General features: G+C 42.0%; 1 protein-coding gene across 2 annotated transcripts in view; it reads right to left on the bottom strand.

The window, feature by feature from the left end:
* PPP1R1C (protein phosphatase 1 regulatory inhibitor subunit 1C) overlaps positions 1-12,282 on the bottom strand; it is a 148,258-nt gene that overhangs the window by 32,573 nt on the left and 103,403 nt on the right. The gene's annotated exons all lie outside the window — the stretch shown is intronic.

Below are 12,282 nucleotides of genomic sequence, written 5' to 3'. Positions count from 1 at the left end.
GAAAAGCCTGTATTTTTCCTGAGGTTACCTGTGGGTTTTTCTTTGTATCCCGAACAATTCCTGTGGCAGTTGTGGCTGAAATCTTTCTTGATCTACCTGACCTTGGCTTGATAGCAAGAGATCCCCACATTTTCCACTTATTATTAAATGATTGAACAGTACTGACTGGCATATTCAAGGCTTTGGATATTTTTTTATATCCTTTTTCATCTTTGTAAAATTTCATTACCTTGTTACACAGGTCTTTTGACTGTTCTTTTCTGCTCCCCATGGCTTAGTATCTAGCCTGCTTAGCGCATTCACGTGAGAGCTAACAAACACATTGACTATTTATATTTACTATTTTACTATTAGATGCTAATTGCAATTTAAAAAGCCACAAATGTGGGAAATTAACTTTTAATAGCCATTTTAACCTGTGTGTGCCACCTTCTTAGGGACAAGTCAATGCATTATTAACTCAATCATCAGTTCATTTAACTCTCAGTACAATCAACTTCTTTTCTCAAAAAAAAAGTCTTTCCATGTATATCAGAAACCAATATCAAACAGCATAAATCATTCTACATCTTATTGACCAACAATAAATGGAAAATTAGGTATTCAGAAATGTGCAGTAACAAAGTTCTGTAAGTGTGCAGTAAAAGATGATATGGGGGAATGTATATTTCAAGTGTTTTTTTTATCCTGACCATTGGTCAGTATGATGGATTTTAAAGTATAAAACTAAACTAAAGGCAAAATGTTTTGTTTAATTTTGGAAGAAGTTGAGAGTAATTAGAACACCTGTCAGGTTTTATTGTTGTCTGTGCCCCCATCGGGGAGATTCAGCCTCTCTATTTGTCCTGTTTGCCATTATCACCATATGTAAAAGAAAATCACAGTTTTGGGTCATCACCAGAACAGGAATACAGTGGAAATTTACCAATAAGGACACTAGTTCCTGTGACCCTGGTGACAACAAGGGATTCCCTCACTTTGGAAGAATTTCATCTCACTTCCTGTTTTCGCTATGTGACAGGAAATGAAGGAACCCCCCCCCCCCCCCCCGGGACACAGAAGGCAAAAAATACCATATGGGGGTTATAACCCTTCTTTTGCCTTTAGCTCTACCTTAAATACAACTACTTCCCAGTTTTTAGTTACAATAATACTTAGAATGAAAACCACTAAGAACTACAAAAATGTCACTCAAAAAGCCATTTTTAACAAAGGTCCACCCCAACTTTTATAATTTCACTAGAAACAAGCCAAGCAGCTGCTTTTGTCCATGAGCTGAATAAAATCAACAAACCTGCCTTATATATCCAGCATAGGTTCACTGCAATTAGAACAACGTACTAGAAAAAAGAGATTGCTGTCATTTGCTAGCAATGGGTCTTTTGACCCAGAAACACGTACTAATGACTTATTAGCTTCCCTGTCTGATGTATTAACCTTGTCACAGAACAGAACTGAACTCAATGATCTTGAAAAATGTCCTTGGCTTTTATTAGGATATCATTACATTTATCCCAAGCACAGGTAATTTTGGCTGCAGAGGTTCATTTATGTGTCTCAGTGCTGGCAACCTGCCTAATACTCAACTAAATATAATATTCCCTTGAGGACAGCTCTACAAAGTCACAGAATGAGTATCCCTGAATAACAGGCTGGCTTGTCCTAAAACACACTAAAATACCTAAAGTATGTTATGCAAACATAAAGGATTATCTATTGCAGTTATGTGCCAATATCCATATTAACGCAAAAAAAAACTGAGAGAACGTGACTATGGGGACTGTTAAGGCACATAAGAGAAAGAGAGACATAAGAGAATACTTTACACCATCAATAAAATTGTCAGAAAGTATTAAACAACTGTGAAAGTTGTTTTTTTCCCCCTCAAAAAGCAAAAATATAGCTGATATACTGTATAGTACTATAGCCCTTCTTTAAATAGTTGTATACTGCAATTGAACCACCCAACAATCCATATGGCATTAAAGTAGGTTAAAATGTTGCTGTGAAGTATATGCGTTCACGTGTGGATAGGGTGGTAGATAATCTGCAATATATAGGTCTCCAATATTTTATCAATATACCAATAGTCAAGGACATAAACAATAATTTCCAGAAACTCAACTCTTATGCTCTATACACACAAGTCGGATTTTCCAATAATGGGCGATTGGATCATGTTGTCGGAAAATCCAACCGTGTGTGGGCTTCATCAGACTTTTTCCGTCGGATTTTCTGACGCAGAAAGTTTAAGAGCAGGATCTAAAATTTTCTGACAACAAAATCTGATTGCATAAATTACGATCATGTGTAGACAATTCCAACGGACAAAGTGCCACGCATGCTCAGAATAAACTAAGAAACGAAAGCTATTGGCCCGTTTATAGTCCCAACGTACGTATCTGACGTCACCTCATTCAGAACGATCAGAAATTCCGACAACTTTGTGCGACCGTGTGAATGCAAGACAAGTTTGGGCCAAAATCCATTGGAAAAAATCTGATGTATTTTGTGGTCGGAATGTCTGACCGTGTGTATGGGGCATTTCATAGACAGTATACAGTCGTAAGTAGATACAGTGCCTTGCGAAAGTATTCGGCCCCCTTGAACTTTTCAACCTTTTGCCACATTTCAGGCTTCAAACATAAAGATATAAAATGTTTATTTTTTGTGAAGAATCACCAACAAGTGGGACACAATTGTGAAGTGGAAAGAAATCTATTGGGGGGGCGTGGCTTGGCGCTGAGGGAAGATGGAGGCCTAATCCAGAGCTCCCGGTCCCCTAGGTCCAGCTATCTTCAGCTTGGCGGCTTCCCCGCGTTCAAAGATGGGCAGTACACCACAGACGAGCTCGACGACCCGACCCGGATCTCAGCGGGACGTGGATCACCCGCCGATGCAACATATACCGGATATTTTCCGCTCCCGAGCCCGAGGTACGTCTCAGGAGGCGCAGGCCGCAATGCATGAGGCCTCCTCACAGGGCAGAGCGGCACCCCGCTCCAGGAGTCGTAGCCCTCAACATCCTCCACCTGCCGCTGATGCACAACAGTCCTTGAGCCTGGCTGACCTACGTGCCGTGGCTGCTGATATAAAATCAGCCATGTCAGCAGCTATCTCGGAGCTCCGAGAGGACTTCCACAGCATGGCCATCAGAATGGAGGAGGTGGAGGAGACGCAGGCCCGCCATGATGCGGCCCTATGTCATGTGCAGCAGCTATCTGAGTCACACGCCATCCACCTCCGCGACATGAACCGCCATTTAGAGGACCTCGACAATCGAGGAAGGAGACGGAACTTGAGAGTGAGAGGTCTCCCCGAAGTAATAGACACCCCACAACTTGCAAGAGAGGTTACAACCATTTTTAATTATTTGCTAGACCGTCCCCCTGATACGGTAATTCAAATGGAACAAATCCACAGAGCCCTGCGTCCCAGAGGCAGGGAGACTGACCCCCCCAGGGATGTTATATGCTGTCTTTCTGACTTCATCCTCAAGGAGGAAATAATGCGTAAGGCTAGAAGCAATGAGAGACTTTTACATCGAGGCTCAGAAATCAAAATCTTTCAAGATCTCTCTGCTATCACGCTCCAAAGGAGGAGAGAGCTGAAGCCCCTGCTGGATGTCTTGAGGGCCAGAGCGATTCCATATAGATGGAAATTCCCATTCTGCCTAGCAGCCATCGTCAACGGGCACACTTATCATCTCAAAGTTCCTGAAGATCTGGAACACTTCTGTAGCTCTCTTCACATCCCAGTGGTAGAAGTACCGGACTGGTATAGTGATTTCCGCATATCCCCCTTGCATAGGGCAGATTCAATGGATGGAGTTGCTGAAGCAGGTAATTACAGTGTAAGCCGTCGTCGCAGACAAGCACACCCGTCCTCCCCGCAGAGACCTGCGGGGCTACCGAGAAATACGAGCCCCACAGCATCTCCAGTCCATAGGAGGCAAAGGCGATCATAGAATGGAACGAAACGGCCCTTGTTTTCACCGTGTTTCTCGCTGTGACCAAGATAAGTGCTGTTTTTATACACCAATTTTCTGGGTCATACCTTTTCAGGAACTGTTTCTGTCTTCCTGCTTGACTACCCATGTTCTGTTAGACCCCAATGATATCCCCTAGCTGAAAAAGTTGGCCTGTTGCTCAGTTCGTGTAACGCTCTCTCCCTCCGCAGCTCAACTCCGGACTATATTTGGCCTGTGAGCCCTGCTATACTACATTTATTCCTTATTCTCTTCACACCACTCAAGCTCAGACTTACTGGGCTGGACAACAACGTGTATCACCTCAGCGATTTACCTTTTATATCTGCTTACTATCACCTGCTTGCCTGAGTTCTTCTTCACAGTGATTCAGTTCCACTTCTATGACATTTCGTAATTCCGTTTCATACGTACTATACCAATGTCTTTTTGGGACCTCACCTCTGGATTAGTAACCTATATGTTTTGAGACATTCACTGAGATCCCTGCTGGGGGTTGCGAATGATCAACATTGTATTAATACTGTCTATCCCAACCCTGACTGGGAGATGTCTACATTGGCTACTATCTCAAAACGGATTCTGATTGCTGTTACCTAGAATTGTATAGATGCTAGGCACAAAGTTAGAACATGCTACTAACCTTCGTTTTTCTTTTTTTACAGTTTTGTTGATTATATATTGTTACGATGGTTGGTGATCCGCCTGTTTCTGTTGCCTCCCACATGTTTAAAAAAAAAAAAAAAACTGTGCAACCTTTAGCACAGTTCACTAATGTTTCCACCGACCATGCTAAGGATGCTGTCACCCGCCACCCTGTGCACGCTGGCACACCTCTACCCTATGCAAACTCGCATTGGCTGATTTCCTTGATTAAAGATGTTTGAACCAGGCGGACGCCATTGATCGTTTTATGTATTAGCTTTCACAATATTTTTTGCCCTGCTAATGGGACACCGCAGAACCAGCTGACAAATTGTTATTTACTGACTGCAATTCTGATTTGTCTGTGTTTATTGCAATATTGATTGACGCCGCGATACCAGGCCTGTTGCGACAGCTCTGCTCTATTGTTGTAGACTTACCACTTTATAATCTTAAATGTTAAAAAGTTTTTCTTTACTTTGAGTCGTTTTAAAGGTTTAAGATCATTCTTTTAGTAATCTTTATCCCTGTCAGACTCCCCCTTACATGTATTCTTACTCCCATGGCATACGGTTGATCCCAGGGGAATCTTCTTTGCAACGCCCACCTAGCCTCCCCATCTTCCCATATCCCACTCAGTAGTGTTCATAGCCTGCCAAACCCTTAGCTCACAGGACCTTACGGGACTCTAGACTCAACACCTTAAAGGAACCCTCTCTTCCTTGCTCGCCAATCACTCCCACACAGGGATCTCGATTGAGATTCTCCTGACACGTATTGGGACTTCAATATCGGTGAGACTTAATAGTTGTCGCCGATCCCAATCGTTACCACATCCCTCTCAGGGGTATCCTCTCTGTTACTAGAAGGACACCCCGCAGATAAGACCAATACCCACCCAACGTGCTTCCCCCTCCCTTATCTTTCCCTACCCCCTCAGTCGCTTCACCCTTCCCTCCCTCACCACTTCCCCTTCCACCTCCCTTCTTCAATACGTGACATTCCACTACGAGCATCGCACATTTAAAAAGCCACAGATCAAGGAGTTTCAACCCTTTTTCTCTCCTGGGTCACTAGATAACTAACCTAAATGGCATCCTCTAAGACTACGATTATGTCCAGTAAGCTAAAACTCATTTCTTTAAACGCGAAAGGTCTGAATCTCCCTGAAAAATGTTCTAATATATTGCACAATTTAAAGGGGATGCGAGCAGATGTAATTTTCCTGCAGGAGACCCACTTTAAATTGCAAGCCACACCAAAACTCTCAAACCATTATTATCCAACATGCTATCACGCAACCTCACCAGACTCCAAAACAAAAGGGGTGTCAATCCTGTTATCTAAAAATGTCCCCATTCAAATCGTTGATTCGCTGATTGATGCCCAAGGTAGATTTCTTTTCATAAAAGGCACTTGGCAGGGTAGGCCTATTACCCTAGCCAATATTTATAGTCCGAACTCAGGTCAGCTTACTTTCTTCCGGGAAGTAACCACCCAACTTGCCGCATTTCAATCCGGTATGATAATACTGGGCGGGGATTTCAATGTCCCATTGGAACCTCTTCTCGACACCTCGACAGATACTTCTCATCTGCCGTACAGAGCCATCCGACAGATAAGACTATCTCTACAATCTCTCATGCTACATGATACCTGGCGCACCTTAAACCCCACCGAGAAGGACTTTACGTTTTTCTCAATCCCTCGTAACCGTTATTCCAGACTAGATTACATCTTCATCACACAGACCGACCTTCCCCTTTTATCTGCATCTAAAATTGAATCCATGTCCCTATCTGATCATCACCCAGTTTCTATCACACTGACGTTGCCAGACGTGCAAGAACGCACTCAGGTGTGGTCCATGGACTCCCAAATTTTGACGAACTCACTGTATACAACTGAAGTTCAACGTTGCCTCACAGAATACTTTCAATTTAATGAGACCCCTGACACAACCCACATGACGCAATGGGCTGCCCACAAATGTGTAGTAAGAGGTAAACTGATCTCCATATCAGCGAAAATTGCGAAGGACAGGAAAACATTCCTTTCCGAACTCTATACTAAACTTAAACAGCTAGAATCGGCCCACAAACGTACATTGGCCTCTCGCACCCTCGCAGAGTTGCAAGAGGTTCGTTCCTCTATCCAGACAGAACTGAACAAACGGACGAAAGATATCTCCTGACCAAAAGACAGTTTTACGAATTTGGCAACAAGAGTGGCCGCCTTCTGGCTAGGGCCTTGCAATCGCATAAATCCAAACTGAATGTACATTGTCTGCACTCCCCCACGGGAACCAAGCTAACCTCTAATAAAGACATAGCGGCGGAATTCGAAATTTTTTATACCAAATTATACAATATACGAGGAACCACTGAATCGTCTAAATCCCATGAGACACGTACACGTTTGATGCATCAATTTCTTGAGCAAAATTGCCCAAAATTGACCACCACAAACCTTATAGAAGGCTTAGAGGGACCTATTAGTCAACTAGAGTGGGACACAGCTCTTAAACAAACCAAAGTAGGAAAGTCCCCAGGCCCGGATGGGCTCCCAGCAGCATACTATAAAACGTTTTCGGACACTCTGAAAGTTCCATTTATGAAAGCATTTAATTCCCTGACTACCTCTGAAAACATAACCCCTGAAATGTTGGAAGCTCATATTGTAGTGATACCCAAAGGAGAAAAGGACCCCACACAAACGGCCAACTATAGGCCAATTTCTCTGCTTAATGTGGACATCAAAATCTTCTCCAAAATTTTAGCCAATAGATTGCTAACTATTGTCCCTAACATAATCTCATTAGATCAAGTTGGTTTTCTTAAGGGCAGGGAAGCCCGGGACAACACCATTAAAGCCATCAATATCCATCATATAATTAGAACTTCCAAACAGCAGAGCTTCTTTTTATCTCTGGATGCGGAGAAGGCATTCGACAGGGTGGCTTGGGATTATATGCACGCAGTCCTACAACATATTGGTCTGGGTCCGAAGCTGATCAATTTCATTCTATCTCTTTATCGAAATCCCTCTGCGAAAATCAGAGTTAACCGAACCCTGTCGAGTGCCTTCTCCATCCGAAATGGGACCAGGCAAGGCTGCCCCTTGTCCCCTATTTTATTTATTCTAACCTTGGAACCTCTACTCAATAGTATTAAACAAAATCAGGTAAAGGAGGTAAAATCAGCAAATTAGCTGCGTACGCTGACGATATACTATTGTTTCTTTCTGACCCACACATCCCCCTCCCGATCCTCCTAGAAGAATTCCGTAGGTTTGCCCTGTTTTCTAACTTCAAAATCAATTTTGGTAAATCGTATGCTCTGAATATCTCACTGAGCCCAACTGTTGTAGCACAGTGAGCCCAACTGTTGTAGCACAGTGTAAAACAAACTTTCCTTTCCAGTGGAATTTGAACGATATCACATATTTAGGTATCAAGATTCCGAGCAACTTAACCAATCTATACGTTGCTAACTACCCGGCCATCCTTAAAAAGATTAATGATGATTTCAAAAATTGGAGTAAACTGCCTGTTTCCTGGTTCGGAAGAGCTGCAATAATTAAGATGAATGTCCTACCTCGTATTTTATATGTGTTTCAGGCCATTCCAATAGGTCTCCCCCCAGCTTTCTTTAGGGCGTATAAATCCGCATGCATCAAATTCCTGTGGGGCTTACACAGACCTAGGGTCAACTATGCACAACTTATCCTCCCCAAACACTTAGGTGGGATCGGTTTACTTGACGTATATAACTATTATGCTGCTGCCCACTTGACCAGAATTGCAGACTGGAACATTCATGCACAAAAAAAAGACTGGGTATATTTAGAGGCCTCTTTCACCAAACTCCCCATATGCTCTTTACCATGGATAAATCACATACACTACAAGACAGACGTCGATTCACACCCACTCATTGCTCCTACGCTAAGCTGTTTTCGCGCTATTTGTGCGAAACATTCGATTTCTTCAGTTCTGGGCCCGCTTACTCCTTTGAAGCTCAATCCAGACTTCCCTCCTGGCATGTATGGACAATTTCTCCGAGAACACTGGTCTTTTGATCTAATCCTGCTACAACATTTCTACTCTAATGGACAAATACTTACAGCTGATCACTTAGCGACAGCACATGGAAAGCCTTCCATATCAAGCTGGACATTCCAGCAAATCACACACTATTTACACTCTGTTGCTAAAATAAAAGATTGCTCTAGACGGTTGACACCTTTCGAATCTTTGTGCATGTCCTCCACGTCTCAATCACATCTCATTTCTCAAACTCAATCCCTTCTCTTCCATAATCATACACCTAAATCTCTTAAAACATGTGCAACCTGGGAGAAAGAACTAGACATAACTTTGACGTCGGAGGAATGGGAAACTATACTTCTCCACATACACAAAGGTTCTCTTAACGTTTGTACCCAAGAGAATGGCTACAAGCTTTTCACGCGTTGGTACAGAACTCTGGAACTTTTGCATAAGTGGAGCCCAAGTACCCCTGAAACCTGTTGGCGCTGTCAGCTGGCAAAAGGCACACTTTTACATATCTGGTGGGATTGCCCCCGAATTCAGCCCTTCTGGAAATCGGTCCATAAAATAATTCAGAAGGTCACAACATACATCTTACCTTTTTCCCCAGCACAATTCTTGTTGCACCATACCAATTTAGGCACTTCAACTTACCGAAAATCCCTGCTTATCCATCTAATTAACGCTGCAAAACTTTGTATTCCCAGACACTGGAAATCCCAAACTAGCCTGTCCATCAAAGATTGGACGTTGAGGGTTCAGGCAATAGCTGAAATGGAAGAACTCATAAACATCTCGAGAGATACCCCGCATAAATTTACCCAGAAATGGGCTTGCTGGAAGGATTTTGAGACTACATCAGATTATAGGCTCATTTTCTCACACCCTGACTGAAAAGCTGATATTGACCCCATGTTTTCCAAATGTAATAGAACTGGATGAGTGTTTAATACTATACTTATACAATTCTCAGGAATTGCTTGTATTCCTTTTTTACGGAGTGCTCTATTGAACTTTATGTGGTTAGTATCACAGGGCTTGAGATGCCCCCCTGTAGTTCTGCTACTAGACCCATACACTATACTTAGGCTTTTACTGTTCTATGAGAGTTGTGGCACTATACTCCAATGATATTTATTGATGACTGTTTAAGCTTCTTCCCATACTTCACTCTTCCCTCCCTTCCACCTTTCACTCTGCCCTCCCCCCCTCCCTCCTCCCCATCTCCTTTCTCTCCCCCTCTCCTTATCTTTCCTACAATGCCCCTCCCTTCCTTTTCCCCAATTCTTCTTCCTACTCTTCTACGTTCCAATCCTAGACCTAAGAGTACCTTATAATGTAAACAGTAACGCACAATATAAGGCATAGATACAAAATGCTCTTGTTACAGACATCATAAGATGGTTATACACTAGCAGGTACCGCTGACCTCATTGGATTAAGATTTGGTATTTCTGTATTCTATACTGCTTACAACATATGTGACTATGATTGCATGTTACTCTGTTTTTTTTTTCTTATTTACAATAAAATGTTTTTGAAAAAAAAAAAAAAAAGAAATCTATTGGATTTTTGAAACTTTTTTAATTAATAAAAAAATGAAAAGTGGGGCGTGCAAAATTATTCGGCCCCCTTGCATTAATACTTTGTAGAGCCACCTTTTGCTGCGATTACAGCTGCAAGTCGCTTGGGGTATGTCTCTATCAGTTTTGCACATCGAGAGACTGAAATTCTTGCCCATTCTTCCTTGCAAAACAGCTCGAGCTCAGTGAGGTTGGATGGAGAGCGTTTGTGAACAGAAGTTTTCAGCTCTTTCCACAGATTCTCGATTGGATTCAGGTCTGGACTTTGACTTGGCCATTCTAACACCTGGATACGTTTATTTGTGAACCATTCCTTTGTAGATTTTGCTGTATGTTTGGGATCATTGTCTTTGTGAGTTTGCTGCACTGAAAGTAAAGAGGCCGAATAATTTTGCACGCACCACTTTTCACTTTTTATTTACTAAAAAAGTTTAAATTATCCAATAGATTTCGTTCCACTTCACAATTGTGTCCCACTTGTTGGTGATTCTTCACAAAAAATGTAAATTTTATATCTTTATGTTTGAAGCCTGAAATGTGGCAAAAGGTTGAAAAGTTCAAGGGGGCCGAATACTTTCGCAAGGCACTGTATGTTGCGCATGTACATAAATATATTGCCCCCAGTGTTATTTGGCCCTAGATAGGGTCCACTAAGATATAAGAGTTGCTCACTGGAACAACATTATAACATAACAGGGAACTCAGATCGATATCCCTGCCACAACCTCTCTGAGTCTGAATGAGGCTATTAAATTGCTTTAAGTGTGTCTAAAAAGTCCTCACCACAGCTAATCTCTCTCTTTTTTTTTTACCTAAAGTATGTTATCATTCATCACACTAAAATACCAATCCTTCCACCCACACAGCAAATGATGGAAGTACTTTATAGAGGCTGTGTGCTGTGCTGCTGCACCCTAGACCAGTTTAAAATATGAGGACACATTTTTACAGGTATTATTATTGTAGGATCCTTAAAAAAAAACACATGACAACCTATTAAGATCTATCCAATTTCATTCTAAATACTGAAATCACATCGCTCATTAGTCCTTCAGACAATACTGAAACAAAAAACAAGAACTAGGATGGAACTTTGGAGTCACCAAAGGACACTTAGGAATGGAGACAATGGTATTAATTTTAAGAATTGTATTTGTACAAATACTTAAAATTTATGTAAAATGAAAACATGATGCATACAAAGAAGTAGGCCATACATGTCAAGATCAAACAATCGCATATTATTTCATTCCTCAAGAAAGCAATACTGCAACAGAACAATACCCCTACGTGTTTCAACTATAGCAGTCTTCATCAGGGAGTTCTTTGTTGAGGACTACATTGAATAGACACTGAAAGACATGTGTCAATCAGAAACACATTTTGCAAAAATCATGTTCAAACATGTACACCAAACATTGAAAATGTGAGTGTATCTTACACAATATAGGCAGAACAATCATATGTGGACAACAATTCCAGCTCCAGAACATCCAGGAATCAAGAGGCCACTTGTTTGATGTACATGTTTGAACATGTGTTTTGCAAAATATGTTTCTGATTGACATTTGTCTTTCAGTGTCTATTCAATGTACTCCGAGTCCTCAACAAAGAACTCCCTGAAGAAGACTGCTATAGCTGAAACACATAGGGGTATTGTGTTGCAGTATTGCTTCCTTGAGGAATGACATCATATGCAATTGTTTGATCTTGACATGTATGGCCTACTTCTTTGTATACATCATGTTAAAAGCCATATTAAAAGCTATCAGTTACAAATACTACAGCTGCTGACTTTTAATATATGGATACTTACCCGTCCAGGGAGCCTGCGATGTTGGCAGCCAAAGCCGATCTGTCCATTGACTCTTGGCTGCTGCCGCAGCCATCCTTGGTAAGGGAATCAGGAACTGAGCCATGCGGCTTCACTTCCTGGTTCCCTACTGCGCATTTGTGCGAGTCGCGCTGCACGTCCTCACTGGTCCCTGCTGTGTTCTGGGACCTGTGTGTCTCCC

This window comes from Lithobates pipiens, unplaced genomic scaffold, assembly GCF_037356315.1.
Source record: "Lithobates pipiens isolate NorthernLeopardFrog02 unplaced genomic scaffold, aLitPip1_a1.2 Scaffold_22, whole genome shotgun sequence".
Lineage (NCBI taxonomy): Eukaryota > Metazoa > Chordata > Amphibia > Anura > Ranidae > Lithobates > Lithobates pipiens.
This window is presented reverse-complemented; position numbering and strand designations above follow the sequence as displayed.